The sequence below is a fragment of the Cryptomeria japonica genome, chromosome 10 (genome assembly GCF_030272615.1).
Source record: "Cryptomeria japonica chromosome 10, Sugi_1.0, whole genome shotgun sequence".
NCBI classification, from domain to species: domain Eukaryota; kingdom Viridiplantae; phylum Streptophyta; class Pinopsida; order Cupressales; family Cupressaceae; genus Cryptomeria; species Cryptomeria japonica.
This window is the reverse complement of record NC_081414.1, coordinates 527,815,632-527,838,042: the sequence shown is the minus strand read 5'-3', so window position 1 is coordinate 527,838,042 and position 22,411 is coordinate 527,815,632.

Here is a 22,411-nt window from a genome sequence, read left to right as displayed (position 1 = left end):
TAAGATTTGCAAAGGTTGAGACACCTTTATCCCAACAATCTCGTCTCAACTTCAATACAATAGTTGATTTTTATAAAATAAAAATGGATGAGATAATATTGAAAGTTTGGATTCATAAATCATCAACCCAATAATGGCTTCAAAAGATACGGTCAAAAAAGATCTCGCACCTTACAAATCAGACATAAAGATACATCATCATAATACCATCTTACAGTTGTTTCAGCTGACATGCAAGTTGTCTACTAGATTTGCTAATGCTCTTTACATTGAGCATATTCCGACTAGTTCTCTTTTTAGAAAGCATTAAAATATAGCTGATAAATTTGACAGTCTAGAAATCTTTCAATTATGATCTTTTAACATAATGTTGATAAAATTCCTTATTTTTAAGACATCATTATATCCAATATCCCATTTGTTGGAATGTGAAATTTGCAGATGGATTTATTTAATCTATTCAGTCGATCTACACAAGCTTCAAAAGAAATTACAACCTAGTAAGTTTGTGTGTTCACCAATAATGAAATGGTAGGTTTATCTAAAATATTTTATTTTCGAAAATGATTTTTAAAAAATAGATTTATCTAATAGTTTTTACCCCTTCCTGATGATGGACCATCCAATGTAATTAAAAACGTCTAGCTAAAAAACTTACATTAAGCCAAAAACTCATACACTTAATCTAATATACTGAAAAACTAATGCCAACAATTGATCCTTAAAGAGTCAAATTCATCCTATAACCCTGACACATTGGGCTTCCTTCATTTACTTCCCAAACATCGGTGCATGACCACTCCATAGCTAGAATAGAGAACAAATTGGGAACGATGATGTGCCATTAGTTTCCCATAACTATCCATATAATGAGCCTGCTATTTGAGGACAAAATCTGGACAAGTTAATCAAATGAGCATCCAAATGAGAGTACTCGAATCTTTTTGTACCTTTCAAGATTGATTTTTAAATAGTATCAAAGATACCTAAACAGCTGTTTCTTTTGGTACACATATTAGTGACCTGGCCACGTGTTAATAACCACTGGATATCGTAAGAAAAACACAATATTTTCATAAATTTTTGGGAATATCCTTAGATGAATAGAGGAATAAAGTTGGTAGGACTAGGCTTCTAGAACAAAGTCCACTTTAGCATAACTATGTTACTTTTTAAATTTTCAATCAGGTATCATCTGACTCGAATCTAATAGCATGTTGGTAGTAGGTTCTCAACAATGAGGATTCAAAAACCATTTCTTATATGCTCGAACATTTTTTATATGATAATGGAATGTTTGCACTGACTAGTGTTTGCATATCTGCTCCCCTGAAAATTCCTAGGAAATGTTTCCTGGTTGTCTTTTGTACCCTTAACACTTAAATATTTCCTTATTATTTTCGGAATATGAATTGGAATTTTCTACAAACAACTAAGTGCAATTCCCCACCTAGCCAAGCCCTTAAAATCATTCCCACTACTGTAACAAACCAGAATCACAATCTCAAACCTGTGGGTACTCACGTCTGATATTGTAGGATACATCACCAAGAATCTAAGGATCTGAAGAGGTCTTGGAAGGACCTATCAGTTGTCCAAAATATCAACCAAGCTCAAATAGCAACAATTCAAGAACCGTCTGTAACTTATGTTCCTTACTCTGAGGAACCAGGTATCGTAAAGATGGATTCAGTACAAATTGGAAGTCTTTTCCATAAAACGAAGCTATTAGCTCATTGTAGATCCTTCCACAGATCCAAATGGACTGCTGTCTAATCATGTCTAGCAAGGGAGGATGCACAAGGAAAATACTTTTACTTAGGCTTGCAGATCAGAAGAATGTATTGTCTCAGAAATAATTTAAAAACATGAGTTGACTGAGCCAGTCCATTTGTGCTGTGTAAATGCTCAAAACAATAATTTGAAGGACATCTGTTACTTCATTGCAGCTTCACAATTGAACTCTGATCTTTTCTAATCCAAAAATAGTTGATCCATACTATGAAATTGAATCCTAATTAAACATTGCATAATCTGGCACTGTGAAAACACCACCTACTTGAAAATGAATGAGATTTTATAAAGAACAGTTCATAATGAGTTAAGATTTCTATAAGGAATAGTTCATTAGGCACAACACTTGCTAAAAATTTAGTAAATGAAATGACAAATTAAGTGGGCTTGATCTTTGGAGAACCTTCATTGTTAAGCATACTTGACTTGGAATAGTACAAGGATGGGTGACCTCTTTAAAAGTCCCAAATGTTTCACCCTTGTGAACATTACATGGATGCAATGAATGTTATGTGGGTTCTCTAAAAGATCACTTATTGTGAACCTACTCCTGTGAAAGACTGACTCAAAAACTATACAGTTGAATCCTAATAAAACATCACATAATCTTTTGTACATGTAAAGTGTCTTGAATTTTCTCACTTCTCATTATCCTTCCAGTTGAAAACAAACTGACTATTTCGGAACAGAAAATATCAGCGGATCTTTCAGTTGTAACTTGATGGATTTGGAGGTACTATAAAGGCATGTACATCGTTTGTCAAATAGCCTTGTAGAAGAGCTGTCCTCTGGAATTATGATCTACCTCCAATAAGCCAGGATCTGCTCTAATCCAACCTGCATTGTTCACCCCCAGATCCCACTGACAGAAACTGAGTAGCAACCCACAAACTTCATTTAATGCACCCTCTTACACAGGAGAGTTCATGATAGGGAATGAAAGAATATAATGCAGTCTCATCAATCACGAAAATTATTATCTTCAAAAAAGACAAAATGATACTTTTATTTCTTGATAAATTACAGAATATAACTTGAAACATCACCCCCTGCCTACTTCCGAAACGGAAAAAAAATAGTTTTTACTTTTTTCTTTCTAATAGCTTTTAAGAAAAATTTCTCAATCGAAGGTCCTTTTTTGGCTCAGTTAAAACACCAACAGAGAAAAACTCCACTTTCTTGCTATGAACTCGTATAGTGGCCTACTAAGTCACCCTCAAACATAGCAAAGGAGGTTTGCTAGGCTGTCCAAAAATTAAAATCGGGCCAATGAAACTTCCAGATCAGCCTATATGCAAATAAAGAAGAACATACAAGACTAATATATTGCCTAGTGACAACTGGCCTCATCACGACATGGTCTTATCTTAATAGGGTGCTGATATAAGGGCTTTGAAACAGGGTTGGAGCTCCATCAATATAAATTGGAAGTAGAGTACAGTCCGACGTTAGCGTAAAAAGAATGCTGCAACAACAAAAATCATTGTCATTGATTGCGCCAACTGCCAAGTATGGGCTTGAGACTTAGAATTATCCTGACTTTCATGTCTCTTGCATATACTCAGTTTTGGGAAGGCAAAAACACTTGCTGTCCATCAGTTATAATGCTCGTGAAGTTTTGGACAGGACAAATTTTTGGATTAGAGTATAATCTTCCAAAGATAAGTGAAAGTTTTTTTTTTGTCAGATAAACAGGTCGTGCTTGTCCCAATCATATAGAGTATGAAACGTGAATGCATTATGACCCACAAACTGCTTTTCAAAATGCCTCAACCAATTAGTGGCTGTATCAACTGTTATCGTTGTTGGTATATGAAGTTGCACAGAAAGGTTTTTTTTTAAAGCCTTGGATATCTTTACGTAATTTAAAGATCCAGCAAAACTGAGAAGGCTGGATCAATGCAGGAGATGACAGCAGAATTTCTTAGATATGTTTCAGTCATCAGAGACTCAAAACAGACAAGATAGGACACTCTGGGCTACAATCAAAACCTGAAGGGTGCGGAGTGTCATCCATTTAATTCTTTATCTGTAAAACATCTGTTATATTTCAGTCATTGAAGTGAATAAACGTTGTGTTCTAAATGATGCTAATGAGGTTACTGATGTTCTATTTGCTTGAGATCTTGATCATCAAGCTTGATGACCTCTCCATTCAGGGTTAGTTTAGTTTTGTTTACGATTGTAATCCAGAATCCTTGGCCTTTTAGACATGATTCAGTTGACATACATAACACATTGATCTTCGTGCAATGGCATTTTTGGAACTGTGATGATTTTACATTTTTATTATTTTTATTAGGGTGAGGACACCAAATTCAACCCTCATTGTTCCATTTAAACACACAACAATGTCCAATCTTGCTCACTTGGAAGTTGGAACCATTAAAAAATACTTGTATTAAACGAAAGAAATATTATTATTATGACAATATTGAAAAAGAAAGGAAAACGAACTAAAACTAAGATTTCAATTCAATATTAAAAAGCGTAATCTCTAGTTTTAATGTCTGGTTTTGGTTCTGAAAAATATTTCCAAAACAAAAGTTCGTAAGAATTAATTCACTTTGAGTTCTTTCCCCACTTTTCTAAATAGCATGTCTCGGTCATCTATTCAATATGTACACTAACAGTACGCGTATGTTTCCTTGTTTCCAGAGACTTTGAAAATGTCCGTTCCAAACTGTACCAGCCCTCCATTCCTCTGAGCATTAAAATCATTTAAGGATAAGCAATTTTGTGAATCCCTCCGAGGTGCAAGAACCCATCCACCTTTACTGTATTCTTGGCTATATCCTATAAATATCAAATTCAGATCCTTGTGATATACGCAACTAGGAGTCTTTGTCAATGTCCTTATGGCTTCTCCATACTTCAAAAAATAGTGCAATCCAATTGTAGGTTAACTGTGTCTTTTTCCTTTGTCATGACCTTAAACTGTTTTCAAGATTATCAACATGAAAGATAGCAATGTCATATCTTCCATACGCATGGAAGCATGGATTCAGGCCTGCATCCATATCATTTCTTCTTTAATATTCCTATCGAAATAGACGCAATCCAAATCTTCAAGAAAACATAAAATTACATTACCTGAGCTTTGATACATTTCTCCCTCTAGATAATGCTTGTAAATCAGTATGCAATCTCCTCACTAATCACCGAAAAACATCGAATCTTCAGTGATACTATAAGTTAATTAGTCCATTTAACATATAAACAAAGCAGCTCAGAAAAACACGGCAATATCAGTTATTGTACTCGTTTGTGAATTCTTTGCAGCAAGCCTTCCTTACATAAAACACACCATATCATCATACGAGGATGTTTATTGAGAAAATAATCTTTTGCTTCTAGTCTTAATGCCATATCCTCCGGTACTTTGAGAATCAAAATCTTAAAAAAGGCACTTCCTAGTTAAATCAGTAAGCCATAAGGTCGTATTATAGCTTGGAAAGCAGCCAAATAAGTTGCAAGTCATAAGGTTGTCTTATAGCTTGTATTTACAGCAAGATTATGAAGTGTGATCTGAAACATTGATACTAAAAAATCAGTCATAATTTAATCCAGTCACAATTTAATCCAGAAACTATCTGTTTATCATTATGAACTGTGAAAATCAAATGTCATTAATCAGCATATTACATTGTTGCATTTGCACGAGGCAGTTTCATAATAAAATTCACTTATAAAACTAAACACATATAACACGGGCAAAGAACGGACAGAAATAACACTGAATTACAAACAGAATGAATTGGTTCATTTAAAAATTAAACTCACTCAATATTTTATTTAATTAGCCATATAAACAGATGGAGTCATTTCCAATTAAATACAACAGGAGATTATCCATCATCAAGATACAACCCTCCTATAAAGCAATCACATCTGCGTATTAGGCCTAGATTCCAAGGCTATCATTCTAGGAATCCATTTATTCAGTGGACATTCTGCAAGCCAATTCCAGGACCCATCAATTAAATTGTATGTGCATACATCTCGACTTCCTTTCTTTCTCAAGCACAGGTAGTTCTCTATACCGATGCACTCACACTCATAGAAAAAGGGAGACCTCCACTTAGGATCCTGGCATAAAGAGGGTGGCATCCTTGTAATCTCCTTCCAATTACAATTACAAGATGAACCCTCTTCCTTCTCTAAGACCCACACAATCCCATCTTTCAAATACCAATGGTTCGCGCGCCAATTAGCCAGGACTGCTCCTACTAGTACAACTGAAGATCCACATGCAATCAAATGCCATTTACATTTTCTTATTGCCGTAGGTAATGGTACTAAACTCATACTTGACTTACCCTCTCGTATGTTATACACCAAAAAGCATACCTTAGGCAGTCGTGTGGCACAAACTAGAACATCTTTGCATAATACCATACCATGATGCCTAGATATTGAAACATCGATAGGCAGCTGGAGTACAGTCCTCCACGAATTTTCCATGGAATCATAGAATTGTATGTTGTGCGTATTTGAGTACACATCACAACCCACGGAGACCACTTCGTAGTTTTGTTTGCTCCCACACACAGTCCCTGCCACCATGACTTTCGGCATGGACTTTGGCATAGATTGCATGGGAGGAAGCTCGAAACTTGTTTTCATAAGTAGATTGTAAACTCGAAGTTGTTACCCTTAGTTGTCCTTGGTGACAAAAAGGGTGCCATTTAATTGGTCTTGTTATTGGCAACTTGTAATATATTTGTAAAATGTTTTGGTTCAGTACTGCCAGCAAATATATGATGTGGGTCCTCTTAGTGCGATGACATGAAGAGCCCATGCTTGCCGCGTGAACATTTCTCAGGCCGTTATAGAGGGATTTTTGGTCAATATTTTTTATGGATCTCAGATATATTTATCTACAGGAAATGGCGATTCAAATGATGCTTTGTATGGACGATATTGTTGGGATTATGTGCAGATTTTTCGGGTCAATTTGCCCAGGTGCATATCTTCGAGAAACGGGTAACATCTTTCTTATTATTGCAGTTTCTTCATGAAATCTAGAAGGGTAAATGGTAAATGGGAAGAGAAAAACGTTTTTTTAAGAAACAGAAATACAAAAGTTTTTTATAAGAATGGTTTCCAGTTTATTTTTGGTTTGTCATAATTTGAGAAATGAAAAACAATAATGTTTTTCCTAAGTTTCGATATTCTTTGGAAGCCAAATAAAAAGACATTACAGGAAGTTTTCTGTTTTTGGAAAAGGAAAAATGAGACAGTTGTATCTCGAACAGTTATTTTGTATGATCAACATGTTACATTTTAGTCTTTAGTATAAACCCTAGTTAGGGTTTCCTAACCTTATACGAGGGTTATGGTTGAAGACATTCATGAAGACATTTTTCTGTTATATATAGTTATACCTGAGACAGAATTTTTTTACAGATTTCATTGAAAAATACAAAGCATAAAATCACAGTAACAGAGTTTTGTTTTGTGCATCACTGTTATAACAAGCATATAGAATCCGGTTGAAAACAGAGCATTGATATTTTTATAGAGATTGAGATTGTACTCTCTAGTTGTTATACAGAGATCTAAAAAGATTTATTGAGAATTTTTGTAGCTGGAATAATTGCACGATATTGTTATATCAAACTCGTTCCATTCATTGATAATTTTGTGATTGCAAACTATAGTGCAATTATAAGGTTACCAGTAACTGTAACTTGAGATGGTTTTCTGAAGTTGTATGAAACATAGGGGGTTGGTGCTCCTTGAAGTTTGAGACTTCAAAAACGGTGTACTGTGTTGGTGCTCTTCAAGATAATAAAAAAAAATTTACCAAGTGGTTTTTCTACCCCAAGAGGGTTTTCCACTCATGAAAATCTTTGTGTCATGTGTTAAGTGCTTTACTCTGCCTCATTAGACTGCTCTGATACGTTTATCTTTGTCTCATTCATGAGTTCTATTATTTGCATTTCTTTTGTCATTTTGATCCCAAGCATGTCATGTTAATTATCTTAGTCAAAGTGCAAAACTGTTCATTGTTATTTTCAATGCTGCAATATATGTAATGATCAAACTTGTTCTTGCAAGAGTCAGTTTCTGTTATAAGCTTTAAAAGTTAAATCAATTTATTTGTATTGAATGGTCATAAATACATGTTGTAATAAGATTCAATCCTCCTCCAAGTTCAAGTGTGAACAGTTTTTATTTTTGTGCAAGATAAGTCAAAATTTCTATTGCCTCTTATTCACCCCCCCCCCTCTCAGAGTCAATTCACTTCCAACAAGTGGTATCAGAGCGTAGGGTCCCTTCATATAGGTCTATCCTAGGGATTGTTCCTGGTCTTTTGGAAGTATTGTCATGGCTTAATCACAAGAAGGTGCCTCATTATCAAGAGCTCCCCTCTTTGATGGCACAAATTATGTTTTTTGGAGGATCAGGATGGAAACATACTTGATTTCAGTTGATGTTAATGTTTGGAACATTGTGATCATTAAATATGTTGTTCCTACTACTATTCCCTCATATCATGATGCTAAAACTCATTATGAATTAAATGCAAGAGCTAAGCATGCTCTCTTGTGTGGTCTCACCAAGGATGTTTTTGTAAAGGTCATGCATTGTGCATCTGCCTATGAGATATGGAACAAACTTGAAACTATTTACCAAGGGGATGCAAAGGTCAAGGAATCTAAGATTCTCACACTCAAAAATCAATTTGAGTCTTTGAGAATGAAAGAAGATGAGACTATTGCAAGTTATTTTCTCAGAATAGATGAAGTTGTAAACACTAGAAGAGGTCTTGGTGAAACTGTTGATGAAAAAGATGTTGTAAGGAAGGTCATCAGAACTTTGTTGCCCAAATTTGAAACTAAGGTTTCAACCTTAGAAGAAAAGAAAAGTTTTTCAACTATGTCTCTTGATAACTTACAAAGCATTCTCACTGCCTATGAAATGAGGATAGGTAGTAATCCTTCTAGTTCTAAAGAAACTGCATTTAAAGTAGAAAAGAAGGAGGAACCAAATAGTGAGTCTGAACTTTCAGATGCTATAGAAGCCCTGCTAGTTAGAAAGTTAAAAAAGAAGTATAAGGGAAAATTACCCTTCAAATGCTTTAATTGTGGCAAAGTTGGACACTTTGCTGCTTAATGTCCCCTAAGTGATCAAAACTAGTGAAGAAGAAAAACAAGAAAATAATTTCAAAAAGAAAAACTGGAACTCTAAAAAGAAATTCAATCCTTTTCAGAAAAAGAAGAGTCTTTTTATTAAAGAAGATTTTGAAAATGATTTAGATGACTCACCTTGTGAAGGTGATGAAACTTTGTTTATGGCTGAAATAGAAACTTCCTCAAAGAAAGATTTAATTAACATATCAGAAGATCAATCTAATGATTTAGATCAAGGTGAAATTGATCTTCAAGGAGAGTTACTTTGTGCTCCCAAAGAAATCAAAAGACTAAAGAAACTTGTAGCTTCTCATGAAAGTGAAAACCAGATTTTACAAATTGAATTAAAAGATTCAAAGCAAACAGTTGAAGATCTGAAAGTCTTACTTGCTGATAGTGAATTGAAAGTCAACACTTTGGAACAGCAAACTAATTCTTTTCATAAGCAGATTGAGCAGTATGAAAGTACCTTGCATTTGAATAAAATCTTAAGCAAACAAAAACAATGCAAGAATTTGACAGGTGTAGGTTTTGATAGTACTGAATCATCAAAAAAAATTACTAAACCTGCAAATAGAAAACAATTTCAGGGTTACAACAGAATGACACCATTTAGGTTTGGGTTCTTTCATGGTTACTGTTTTTACTGCAACAAGTTTGGCCATAAGGTTAACACTTGCAGATTTTTGCAACATAGAATTCCTATGTTTGGACACAATCAAGCCTATGGCTTTCCAAATATTGTGAAGTGCATTAAGTGTAACACCTTTGGACATACTTCTTCTCAATGCAAATCAAAGGCAAACATTCATAAGGTGTGGAAACCAAAGTTTGTCCCTAGTTCTGAATAGTCTATGATAGTGCAAACTGCATTTATTTCAAGTAAAAAGTCATTGTGGGTGTTGGACAGTGGCTGTTCACACCATATGACATGAGACAAAAATAAATTTCTTCATTTTGAAAACTTTGATGGAGGTTTTGTAAGATTTGGGGATAATTCAAGAGCTTTTGTCAGAGGTAAGGGTACATTGTTATTGAATGATGATACTCCAATACATGATGTGTATTTTGTTGAAGGATTGAAACACAACCTGCTAAGTGTTAGTCAGATTTGTGATAGTGGTTATAATGTGTCCTTTACTTCTCAAGGTTGTGCTATCAAAACTAAGTCTGGTAAAATTATAGCTGTTGGTTTGAGAACAATTGGCAATGTTTACAACTTGCTTGACTCCACAAACTGTGAAATTGATGAAGGCATGTGTCTTATGGGTCAAGTAGAGGAAAACTGGTTGTGGCACAAGCGCTTGGGACATGTGAACTTTGATAATTTGGTTCGAATCAGCAAGAATCAGAATGTCAGAGGCTTACCCATTTTGAGTAAACCAACAAACTCTGTGTGCAAAGAGTGTTTGAAAGGTAAACAGACAAAAGTATCTTTTAAATCTAAAGAACACTCTTCTACTAGACCTTTACAACTTGTTCACACAAATTTATATGGTCCAACTAGGACACAATCCATCAATGGAGAAAAATACCTCATGCTTTTTGTGGATGATTATACAAGAATGGTATGGGTCACTTTTCTCAAACACATATCTGAAGCATTTGACAGATTTAAAATTTTCAGAAAAATGGTTGAACGTGAAATTGATTTAAAGCTCAAATGTTTAAGATCTGACAAGGGTGGTGAGTTTACATCACAAGAGTTTATTGATTATTGTGAAAAAAATGGAATTAAAAGACAATATGTTGTTGCCCGGACACCTCAACAAAATGGGGTGGTTGAGAGGAAAAACAGAACAGTCAAAGAAATGGCTTGCACAATGCTTAACGAGGCAAATCTACCAAACAGATATTGGAAAGAAGCTATTCACACAGCTGTTTATATTTTGAATCGTGTGCAAATCAGGGTAAAATCTACCTTTACTCCTTATGAACTCTGGTATGGTAAAGCTGCTTCAATTAAGTATTTCAAGATTTTTGGTTGCAAATGTTATATAAAAAGAGATGAAGAGAATCTAGGAAGCTTTGATGCTAAGACCGATGAGGGTATCTTTCTTGGATACTCTACTCATAGCAAAGCTTATAGGTGTTTCAATAATAGATTGAACAAAATTGTTGAAACTATTAATGTAAGATTTGATGAGCAATTCCTTTTAAGTGATGGTATGGAGGATGTTGAAGAGGATATTCCAATAAGACTGGAACAAGTTCCTAAATCTGCTAAAGCAGAAATTACAAATGAAAAGAGTCTTCCACCAAGTCCTAAAGCAGAAATTCCCTTGCATACACCCTCTAGAATCATTACTAAAAGACATCGTCAAAGTCAAGTTATTGGTGAATTGGATGTAGGAATCTTGACTAGGAGAAGAGCAAAAACTAGTGAACAAGCTCAAATGGCTGAGCATTACTATTTGGTAATTGATTTTGAACCTAAATCTATTTCTGAAGCTCTTGTTGATGATTGTTGGCTGAATGCAATGAAAGATGAAATCAGTCAAATAGAAAAGAATAAAACCTGGGAACTAGTGCCTAGACCAGATGATAAAAATGTTATAGGGGGTAAATGGATTTTCAGAAATAAACTTGATGAATCTGGTAAAGTATTTAGGAATAAAGCATGCTTTGTTTTTAAAGGTTATGCACAGCAAGAAGGTATAGATTTTGGTGAAACATTTGCACCCGTTGCTAGGCTAGAGTCAATATGAATATTTCTGGCATACTCCTATTATAAAATTTTTAAAATTTATCAAATGAATGTTAAAACAAAATTCCTAATGGTTATCTTGATGAAGAGGTATATATGGAATAGCCAGAAGGGTTTGTCTCTGCAGATAAACCTGATTATGTATACAGGTTGAAAAAGGCTCTATATGGCCTTAAACAAGCTCCAAGAGCTTGGTACTCCAGGTTAGATGCCCACCTTACAGCAAATGGATTTACTAGAGGTGGAGTTGATAGTAACTTATATGTCAAAGTTGAAGGTAATGATATTTTAGTTGTTGAGGTATATGTGGATGATATCATTTTTGGCTACAATAATGATTCCTTGTCCAAAAAGTTTTCAAAACTCATGGAATCTGAATTTGAAATGTCCATGTTGGGTGAATTAACCTTCTTTCTTGGTCTTCAAGTAATGCAGCTTGAACAAGGCATTTTTCTGTCACAAACCAAATATGCAAAAGAAATGCTAAAGAAGTTCAATATGACAGATTGCAAACCTGTTAGTACTCCAATGGAGACTAGTTGTAAATTGACCAAGTCAGATGACTCACCTGAGGTCAATCAATCTAAGTATAGATCAATGATAGGCAGCCTGCTTTATTTAACTGCATCTAGGCCTGATTTAATGCATGCAGTCTATTTGGTTTCACGATTTCAGTCTACCCCTAAACAATCTCATTTGACAGCTATGAAAAGAATTTCAAGTACATTCAAGGTACTTTAGATTATGGTTTATGGTATCCCTGAAATAATGATTTCACTCTTGTTGGTTTTACGAATGCTAACTGGGCTGGATGTATAGATGATAGAAGAAGCACCAGTGGTGCAGCTTTCTTTCTAGGAGATCGTCTTGTTGCCTGGCACAACAAAAAGCAAGAATGTGTCACTTTATCAACTGTCGAATCTGAATATATTGCAGCAATTGCTTGTTGTACCCAGTTAATCTGGATGTCTCATCAACTTGTTGACATGGGTGTTATAGTTGATAAGCCCATCTTTATTTTATGTGATAATACCAGTGCCATCAGTCTTTTCAAGAATCCTATAATGCACTCTCATACTAAACATGTTGCTATTAAATTATTATTTCTGGGAGAACGAGTGTTGGCTAATGAATTTCAAGTTTTGTATGTACCTTCCCAGGCACAAGTGGTTGACATTTTCACAAAAGCTCTGTCTAAGGAAGCTTCTGAACAGTTGAGGGACAGGTTGGGAGTACTTTCTCAATCTGCTCTTGTCTCCAACTAATGCACGAATTGAGGGGGAGCTTTGCTCTCCACAAGCAGCAATCCGTTGCTTTACCCTTTGTCCTTGTGACAAAAAAGGGGGAGATAGTTTGGCATCATTAACAGGTTACATAATTGAGTTACATAATTGATAAAATGATCATCCTTGACAGATTGGTTAAGTTTGGCATCATTGACAAGTTACATAATTGATAAATTGATCATCCTTGACAAATTGGTTACAAGTTCTTATCATTGGTTGGTTGGTTTTCATTCATATTTCAGTTGTTTTTAATTGCTCATCATTGACAGATTAGTTACAGTCATATTTCAGTTGGTTCTGATTGGTCATCATTGACAGATTGGTTACATATTGGTAATTCATTGATTGATGACAGTGGCAGTGGCATTTAACAATTTACATTTACATCATTACATTTGTTCTTATGGACAGTTAACAGGTTCATTTGATTGTTTTTTTATCATTATCATCAATAACAGTGACTTCTTACTTGGCATTTTCGGCACATTATCTGTGGCATATTCTGACATTTGTGATAGTGACAGGTTCATTATGTCTTAGAATTATTGTCAGGTTCATTGTTCACTACAGATACAGTTTTACATATGTGAATTGACAAATTCATTATGTGACAGATATTGACAGATTTTTCATGGTCATAAATTTGCTTTGGTTTTGGTGCATCTCACATTTCTGGTCTCTGTTAGCTAAAAGGCATGTACAAGTCAATGATGGCATGATTTTTGCCATCAAGGACAAAGGGGGAGTTTGTTACCCTTAGTTGTCCTTGGTGACAAAAAGGGTGCCATTTAATTGGTCTTGTTATCGGCAACTTGTAATATATTTGTAAAATGTTTTGGTTCAGTACTGCCAGCAAATATATGATGTGGGTCCTCTTAGTGCGATGACATGAAGATGAGGTGGCATTTTCAAGTGACTTTGGTTGATATTTTTTAAGATGCAGATTTCAAACAAGCGTTAAAATAAAACAAAAGTATTTTGTTGGAAGTCAATTAAAACTCTTTCGAAAGCTTTTCTCTGGTTGAGTTTTGTGAACCCTGGCCCATGCTTGCCGCCGTGAACATTTCTCAGGCCGTTACAGAGGGATTTTTTGGTCGATATTTTTTATGGGTCTCAGATATATTTATCTACAGGAAATGGTGATTCAAATGATGCTTTGTATGGATGATATTGTTGGGATTATGTGCATATTTTTCGGGTCAATTTGCCTAGGTGCATATCTTTGAGAAACAGGTAACATCTTTCTTATTATTGCAGTTTCTTCGTGAAATCTAGAAGGGTAAATGGTAAATGGAAAGAGAAAAACGTTTTTTTAAGAAACAGAAATACAAAAAAAATTTATAAGAACGGTTTCCAGTTTATTTTTGGTTTGTCATAATTTGAGAAATGAAAAACAATAATGTTTTTCCTAAGTTTCGATATTCTTCGAAAGCCAAATAAAAAGACATTGCAAGAAGTTTTCTGTTTTTGGAAAAGGAAAAATGAGACAGTTGTATCTCGAACAGTTATTTTGTATGATTAACATGTTACATTTTAGTCTTTAGTATAAACCCTAGTTAGGGTTTCCTAACCTTATACGAGGGTTATGGTTGAAGACATTCATGACAGACATTTTTCTGTTATATATAGTTATACCTGAGACAGAAATTTTTTACAGATTTCATTGAAAAATACAGAGCATAAAATCATAGTAACAGAGTTTTGTTTTGTGCATAACTATTATAACAAGCACATAGAATCTGGTTAAAAACAGAGCATTGATATTTTTATAGAGATTGAGATTACTCTCTCTGGTTGAGATTGAGATTGTACTCTCTAGTTGTTATACAGAGATCTAAAAAGATTTATTGATAATTTTTGTAGCTGGAATAATTGCACGATACAGTTATATCAAACTCGTTCCATTCATTGATAATTTTGTGATTGCAAACTATAGTGCAATTATAAGTTTACCAGTGACTGTAACTTGAGATGGTTTTCTGAAGTTGTATGAAACATAGGGGGCTGGTGCTCCTTGAAGTTTGAGACTTCAAAAAAAGTGTACTGAGTTGGTACTCTTCAAGATAATAAAAGAAATTTTACCGAGTGGTTTTTCTACCCCAAGAGGGTTTTCCACTCATGAAAATCTTTGTGTCATGTGTTAAGTGCTTTACTCTGCCTCATTAGACTGCTCTGATATGTTTATCTTTGTCTCTTTCATGAGTTCTATTATCTGCATTTCTTTTGTCATTTTGATCCCAAGCATGTCATGTTAATTATCTTAGTCAAAGTGCAAAACTGTTCATTGTTATTTTCAATGATGCAGTATATGTAATGATCAAACTTGTTCTTGCAAGAGTCGGTTTCTGTTATAAGCTTTAAAAGTTAAATCAATCTATTTGTATTGAATGGTCATAAATACATGATGTAATAAGATTCAATCCTTCTCCAAGTTCAAGTGTGAACAATTTTTGTTTTTGTGCAAGATGAGTCAAAATTTCTATTGCCTCTGATTCACACCCCCCCCTCTTAGAGTCAATTCACTTCCAACAGAAGTGTACCCTTTTTAAGCAATCGTGGCCCTGTTCCTGATCCATAGTAAAATCTACAAACACCTTTGTTGGAGTTAGCTTCATGCAGAAAGGAAAGAGAAATATTCTCCCAAGATTGCCTTAGGAAGCAGTAGTCCATACATTTTTCATGTCGATTGCCAAAAACCAGCCATGAGTAGCCATTGGGCATTAGAGAAAAATCTCTAGAAGATAAGCCATAATGCATATAGGCTGCAATGGAAGCCTTGTGTATATCTTTTCCTAGCCACCATTTGAATATCCATCAACATCAACTTTAGCACAATCTTTGTCCATTGTGATTGTACCTTTAGATTTTTTAGACAAAAATAGTCGATCCATGCTCATTCCCTCAACTATCTCTTACCAATCAATGCCTATTCACATTTTAAAAAATTAGGTGGTGTTATTTCAACAAAATTTGCCTGCATAAGTATAGATTCAAACACTTGATTACACATAAAAGGTTCAACCATTTAGGAGGATCTTTCACTTGAAATGAACCAAAAACAAAAACTAAAAAAAGTTTTAGCTAAGAAAATTAAGTAAACCCATGCATAACTTTGTCACTGCAACTGGAAACAACGCATGAAAGTAGAACTTACTTGTGGGTATTGATAATGATGTTCACTGATAATTTATTTATACTCTAGCAATGGAAGAACATGGAAATGTGTGTGATGAGCCACATATTTCTATCTGATCTTTTGTGATCAAGGTTTGTAGGGTTTTTTAGCTTAAAATTATTTGAAGAGGTTTTGGGCTTCAAGCGGTTTATTTTAAGGAATTTAAAAATGTAGCTCTTGTTTTTAACATGAAGAAAAGGCATCTCCTTTATGTAAAAGCAGCAATTTTGTGTTTAGGATAAACTAGCCATTGCACCTTGGGTCCGTCGAAGAATTGTGGAAGGTCAAGTATGAAAAAAATTCGGTTTCTTTTTTGTAAGCATTTGTGTTGTTCGTGGTAGATCGAGATATAGGGGTAGAGAGAGGAAGAGATAATGAGATTGAGATAGAGATAGAGACAGAGATAGAGATAGAGATAGAGATAGAGATAGAGATAGGGATAGAGATAGAGGGAGATATGGAAGAAGAAATATGAAGATATAGAGCTTGAGAGACAAAGATATATAGATATGAAGGTATATGAAGAGGGAGAGGGAGAGATATGGATAGAGAGAAGGAGTTATGTCTAGAGATAGAGGGGGAGAGAGAATAATATAGGTAGAGATCAAGATAAAGCAAGAGAGGATGATGGAGACAAATAGAGAGATAAAGAGAGTTAGAGAGAGAGATAAAGATAGAGAGATGGATAGATGGGGAGAGAGAATAATATAGGTAGAGATCAAGATAAAGTAAGAGAGGATGATAGTGACAAATAGAGAGATAAAGAGAGTAGAGGGAGAGATAGAGAGATATATGGACAGTGAGATAGAGTGATAGAAAGATATAGATAAGAGGAAATATAGAGAGGGGGGTAGAGAGAGATAAACATAAAGAGACAAACAAAAAAAGATATAGAAAACTAAAAAGGAGAGAGAGAGAGAGGTACAAGGAAGGAGTGACAAAGGGAGATTGTTTTTTATCCTTATGTTGACAGAACACAATTTTGTTATCCACAAACACTTGAAATTCAACAACCTTCCTTTTTGAATCAATAAGACAAGTTTTTTATCCTTTAAATTGAGAACCCTCAAGTATTGATTGGTATTTTGTCTTCAATAGCTATTTAACAAAAAATAAATGTTGACATTAATTCAAGGAGGAACAACATATATGTTAGAAGAAGAAATGCTTCTCACATTGTTAGAAGAAGAAATGCTTCTCACATTGTTAGAAGAAGAAATGCTTCTCACATTGTTAGAAGAAGAAATGCTTCTCACATTGTTAGAAGAAGAAATGCTTCTCACATTGTTAGAAGAAGAAATGCTTCTCACAGGTTACTTGCCAATGCCAATGTCTTTAGGCTCCATCGAAGATCAAGATCAACTTGGATGCATTATAAGAGTGAAAAAACAAACTCAAACACATCCCAACACATCAATTGTGTATGAAAATTATAATAGTTCATACAACAAGGTCATTTTGAACTCAAGTCAATATGGTATGCCATATTTACATACATATCAATGCATGTGTTTTGAAGATTTTTTACCAGAGTTTATTACTAATTATATGTGTGTTTGCATTTATGTAGGATTTGATAATACAAAGAGAGCCTACTATGGAGCTATTGGGGGTACTTATAATTTTGATATTTTTGTTACCTATGGCAAACTTGATCCAAGTCATGTTAGTGCTCACAAAGCAACACCATTTGTAGATCCAAATAAGTATGGGAATTGAGATGACGTCCATTTTACAGAGCCCTTGAATGATTTGATTGCCAATATGTTTGTGCATTGAGAATTCACCAACCTTCCTTTTAGTGCATCATTACCTAAGAAGAAATAGTGATCGTGAGAGACATATTTGAGAATTTATAGCATGCGTAATAGTGAAGTGGTGAAGTGAAGCATTGGCATAAAAGAGAGAATTGTTTGTGTTTTAGATATTTTAATTTGAATATTTTATTCAAATATTAACAAATTATAATTGATTTAAAATCAATAAGGTTTTAACATTGAAGTAATTTTAAAGGGGTGACATTTTTTATGGTTAATGATTTAACTGAAAATGATTTCTAAATTTAAAATACTATACAATGTAATTTTTTTTAAACTATTATTAAAATATTCACATTGATAAAATAATATAATCATAGTGTAAGGGTTTGTTACAATTATTAAAGATGTATTATTTAATTGGATTAGTGAAAAATATAAATAGAAGTCTTGATAATTGTCTCTTTCATGATAATTTATATATATTTATTAAATATATGTATGCTACTTAATATTCAACAATTAAACATTACATGAAATGTAAACTCGCTATTACTACTAATAAATAAATTGCAAACACATTAAAATATAACATAACTAATATAAACATAACATTTTAATAATATAATATCTTTCAAAATATATTTAATAATTTACATTATATTAAATTAAATATGATATATAATAATAAGTAGATATATTTAATTTGAATAACAAATTTAAGACTATTTAATAAACAATTTAAATCATAAAATATTATCTATATTATCATTTTAAAAATATTAAATATAATAAATTCATTAATAAAATATTATATATATCTTTAACTTATTTACTAATAAAATACTTATCTTTATATTTTAAAATTAAATTTTATTATAAATAAATATATTTTAATAATAATAATTTTTTATTTAATTAAATATTAATAAATTTTATTATAATTAACAAAGTAGCCCACAAACATACTAAACACTTTACCTCTTATAGGTGCTCTCTTCCACTTTTCATGCGGGTTGTGAGGTGTTATCCACACAAACATGCGGGTGCATCCATCCCATATGAATCGCGAATAAATAAATATAAAAAAAAAAAAAGAATTACCTGCAATTTTCCCCTTTCTCGAGATGGTAGTAATTTATGGCTTCTCGGTACCCTAGGCTCGAACAAAAGGATTGTATGATGCCCTATTTCTACGGTAGAAGAAATTGAAAAGAAATAATTTGGGAAAAAGAAAGAAATATATCTGACGGCCCAAAGACATGTAATCATCTTGCATGGTTTTTAAACTATATTGACCCTCCATCGTGTAACTCGGTCGGTGCATTTCAGCCTAAATATAATTTTATTTTTATTTTTTAAAAACAAGGTACATCAATTACCATTCATACCATTCACTACTTTCTTACTCAACTTCTTAATTACTAATTTAAAAAAAAACCAAAAAAATGATAACTAAAAGTTCATTAATAAATTTCACATGTACTAATAGACACCTGTAGACACCTAAAAATTTCTGATTAATTCTACACTAATTATTCGTCTATTTAATTAAGTAATTTTTTAATTATTTAATTAAATTAAATATTTCTTCTGATCATCACATTTAACATTTCTAATCATCAAATTCTTATCATTTCATCATTTAATCAATTAACCCTACAATTATTAATTAAATATCAATTATTTAATTAATTGCGACATTTTCCTTAGTTAAATAATCTTTATTATTTAATTAATTCAATTTCTTATGATTAAATAAATTCATTTAAATTATTTAATTAATTAATTTAATTCTTCCAAATCCCCAAATTAGAATTCCAAATAATTCCATCTAATTGCATTTCATTTTTGCCCAAATTCGAATTTCACTTCATTTCAATTAATTTCATTTCTTCCAAATTCATATTTCATCAAATCTTAATTTTAGTTAATTTCATGTGCATTTCAGCATTCGAAAGACCAAATTAAAATCCAAATTGAAAATGAAAATCAAATTCAATTTCAAAATCGTACAGCACATGCTAAAATCAGGACTGGTTAATCAAATCAGTTAACTCATCAATCTCTCATTTTCACTCAAAATCAGTTTTTTATGACTAATCAATCATTTCAGTCTTCTAATCCATCTATTCAGTCTACTGATCAATCAATCCACTTATCTCTCCAATCAATTCAGTCATTTGATTCCTCAACTCAGTCAACTGACTAGTCTATTCAATTCACTAGCCAATCTATCTAGTTGACTCCTCAATCAACCCTATTAACAGATCAATCAAAATGAGTTAACAAATCAATCAATTTCAGTTGTCTATCAATCAACGCTTGAGTTCAAATTCTCACCTCTTTTGTGTTGAAAATCAATAAATTCAACCTCATTCTTCAATTCAATTTAGAATTAGAGTCTTCAAACAATTGTCTAATCTATGCAGGAATCTCAGTGCAATACCTGAGAGCCACCTACAAGCACAATTCGGAGAAGCACAATGGAAGCTACAATGCAGGATGAGGGAGTTTCATTTATTTGAATTTATTCTTATCTTGTGTTAGTTTTTATTGGTTTGTGTTTGAAATTGCTTTGATAGTTAAGGATTTGGTGATTCGTCATTGTTTATGGTGAAAAGTGGATAATGGCAATATTGAAAGACTGAATAGATTCAACCATAAAACCCTAGCCTAACAACAACAAAGATCCACCATAACATATGAGGATTACCTAAGACAATGTAAATCAACAAAATCACAAAGATTATACCATCACATGTCCAATAGGGTTTGAATCTCCATTCTTCCTATCTCCATTGATCTTGCTTGATATATTTGCTCTCAGATTTTATGTGTGCAGAAGAGATCAACAAAGAACGGAAATGTGGTTGATAGCTTGATCACATATGAAAGTTCGAATGCTAGAATGCTTAGAATGCTTAGGAGCTAAATAGAATGCTTAGAATGCTTAGGATGCTTAGGAGATTGGATAATGAAGGAAGCATCTTCTTATATAGAAGACACTATAAGAAATGGAGGGATAAGATTGAGAGGTGTAAAAGATAGATGGTCGGCTAGGATTAAAGGGTACGTAGAGAAAATAAGAAAATAATGAGAGGGTAGGTAGTGTAGGAATTAAGAGATGAATGACATGTGTCATGGATAGAAAAGGCTAATGAATTGATTAAATAAATAAAGATTCATTTAATTAATAGAAGAAATGGGATCAATTAAATAAATAAAATATTTATTTAATTTAGGAAAAGGGTAATTTAAATAAATAAAAGTATTTATTTAAATGAGAAATAAGGCTAGAAGAGGATAAATTAATTAATTAAATAAATAAAGATTTATTCAATTAATAGAAGAATTAGGCTTAAATAATTAAATAAATAAAAATATTTATTTAATTAGACAGGACAATTTTAGGTGTCTACATTTTTCCCCTCTTTGAGACAATGCAGCTTGTCGCATTGTTTCAAAGAAGATAAGATGAACTGATACAAAGTTGCCCCAAGATGGGAATGATATGCCCCCTCGAGAGATTGGATGAAAATATCTGAAAAGATCATTGACAATCTCTCGATAAGAAAGAAAGGCTAGAAAGGTCTGACAAGATAGGAGAGAGTGACAGAGTCACGAGATAAAGAAGACTAACTCGGAAGACTAGGGCTAGGGTAGTCTATAAGATAGACTATGAGGGAAAACATCCTCATTGTCATCCACACACCTAAGAGATCAGAGTGTAGAGAGCAGTCAGCAACGATGACAGTGGTGCATAGAATCGATCGCGTTCGTCGATATCAGAGGCCAACAAATGCAGGAGAGCCAGTGAGTACCACAAAACCTCCTTGTACCTTGTTGCATTAATTGTTGTCATAAATGCATGTCAAGTAGTGTAATAAATGCACTTTAGGTAGGTTGCAAAAAATTTCAAGCAAGGTAAAAAAACACTAAGGCGCGCCTGCGTTGGTGCCAGGCACATCTGGGTAGGTTAGGAGCGTCTATGCAGGGTCTAAGCGTGTCTATGAGTTTAAAAGCGTCTATGTCAAATGTGAACACGTTTGCAAAGTGCAGGCGCGTTTATGCAGGGCAGGCGTTTCTGTGCAGAACAGAGGCACGTCTGTGTGTTTCAGGTGCGTCTGTGAAATGCAAAAATGTTTGTGAAGTATGTAAGCGTGTTTGTGTCATGAATGTGCGTTTATGTCTTCAAGGTCGAATTGGCAGTTATGTGATAAACATACGTTGTCGATTGGATAAGTTGTTGAGAGGATACACTCAAGTAGGTCCTCTAGGGAAGACTAGGATAACAAATAGGGCTAGGATTGACAATTATGTGATAGAACATACATTGCCAATCAGGAAACTACTCAAGAGGATACACTCAAGCAGAGGCCCGAGGATAGGATAGAGTGAGGCACTTTGTGATGAACAGGGAGTACCAAAGAAATTGACAATGTTGTGATATAACATACGTTGCAATTGGATTAGGCTGAAATTGACAATTCTGTGATAGAACATACGTTGTCAATTGGATAAGTTACTCAAGAGGATACACTCAAGTAGGT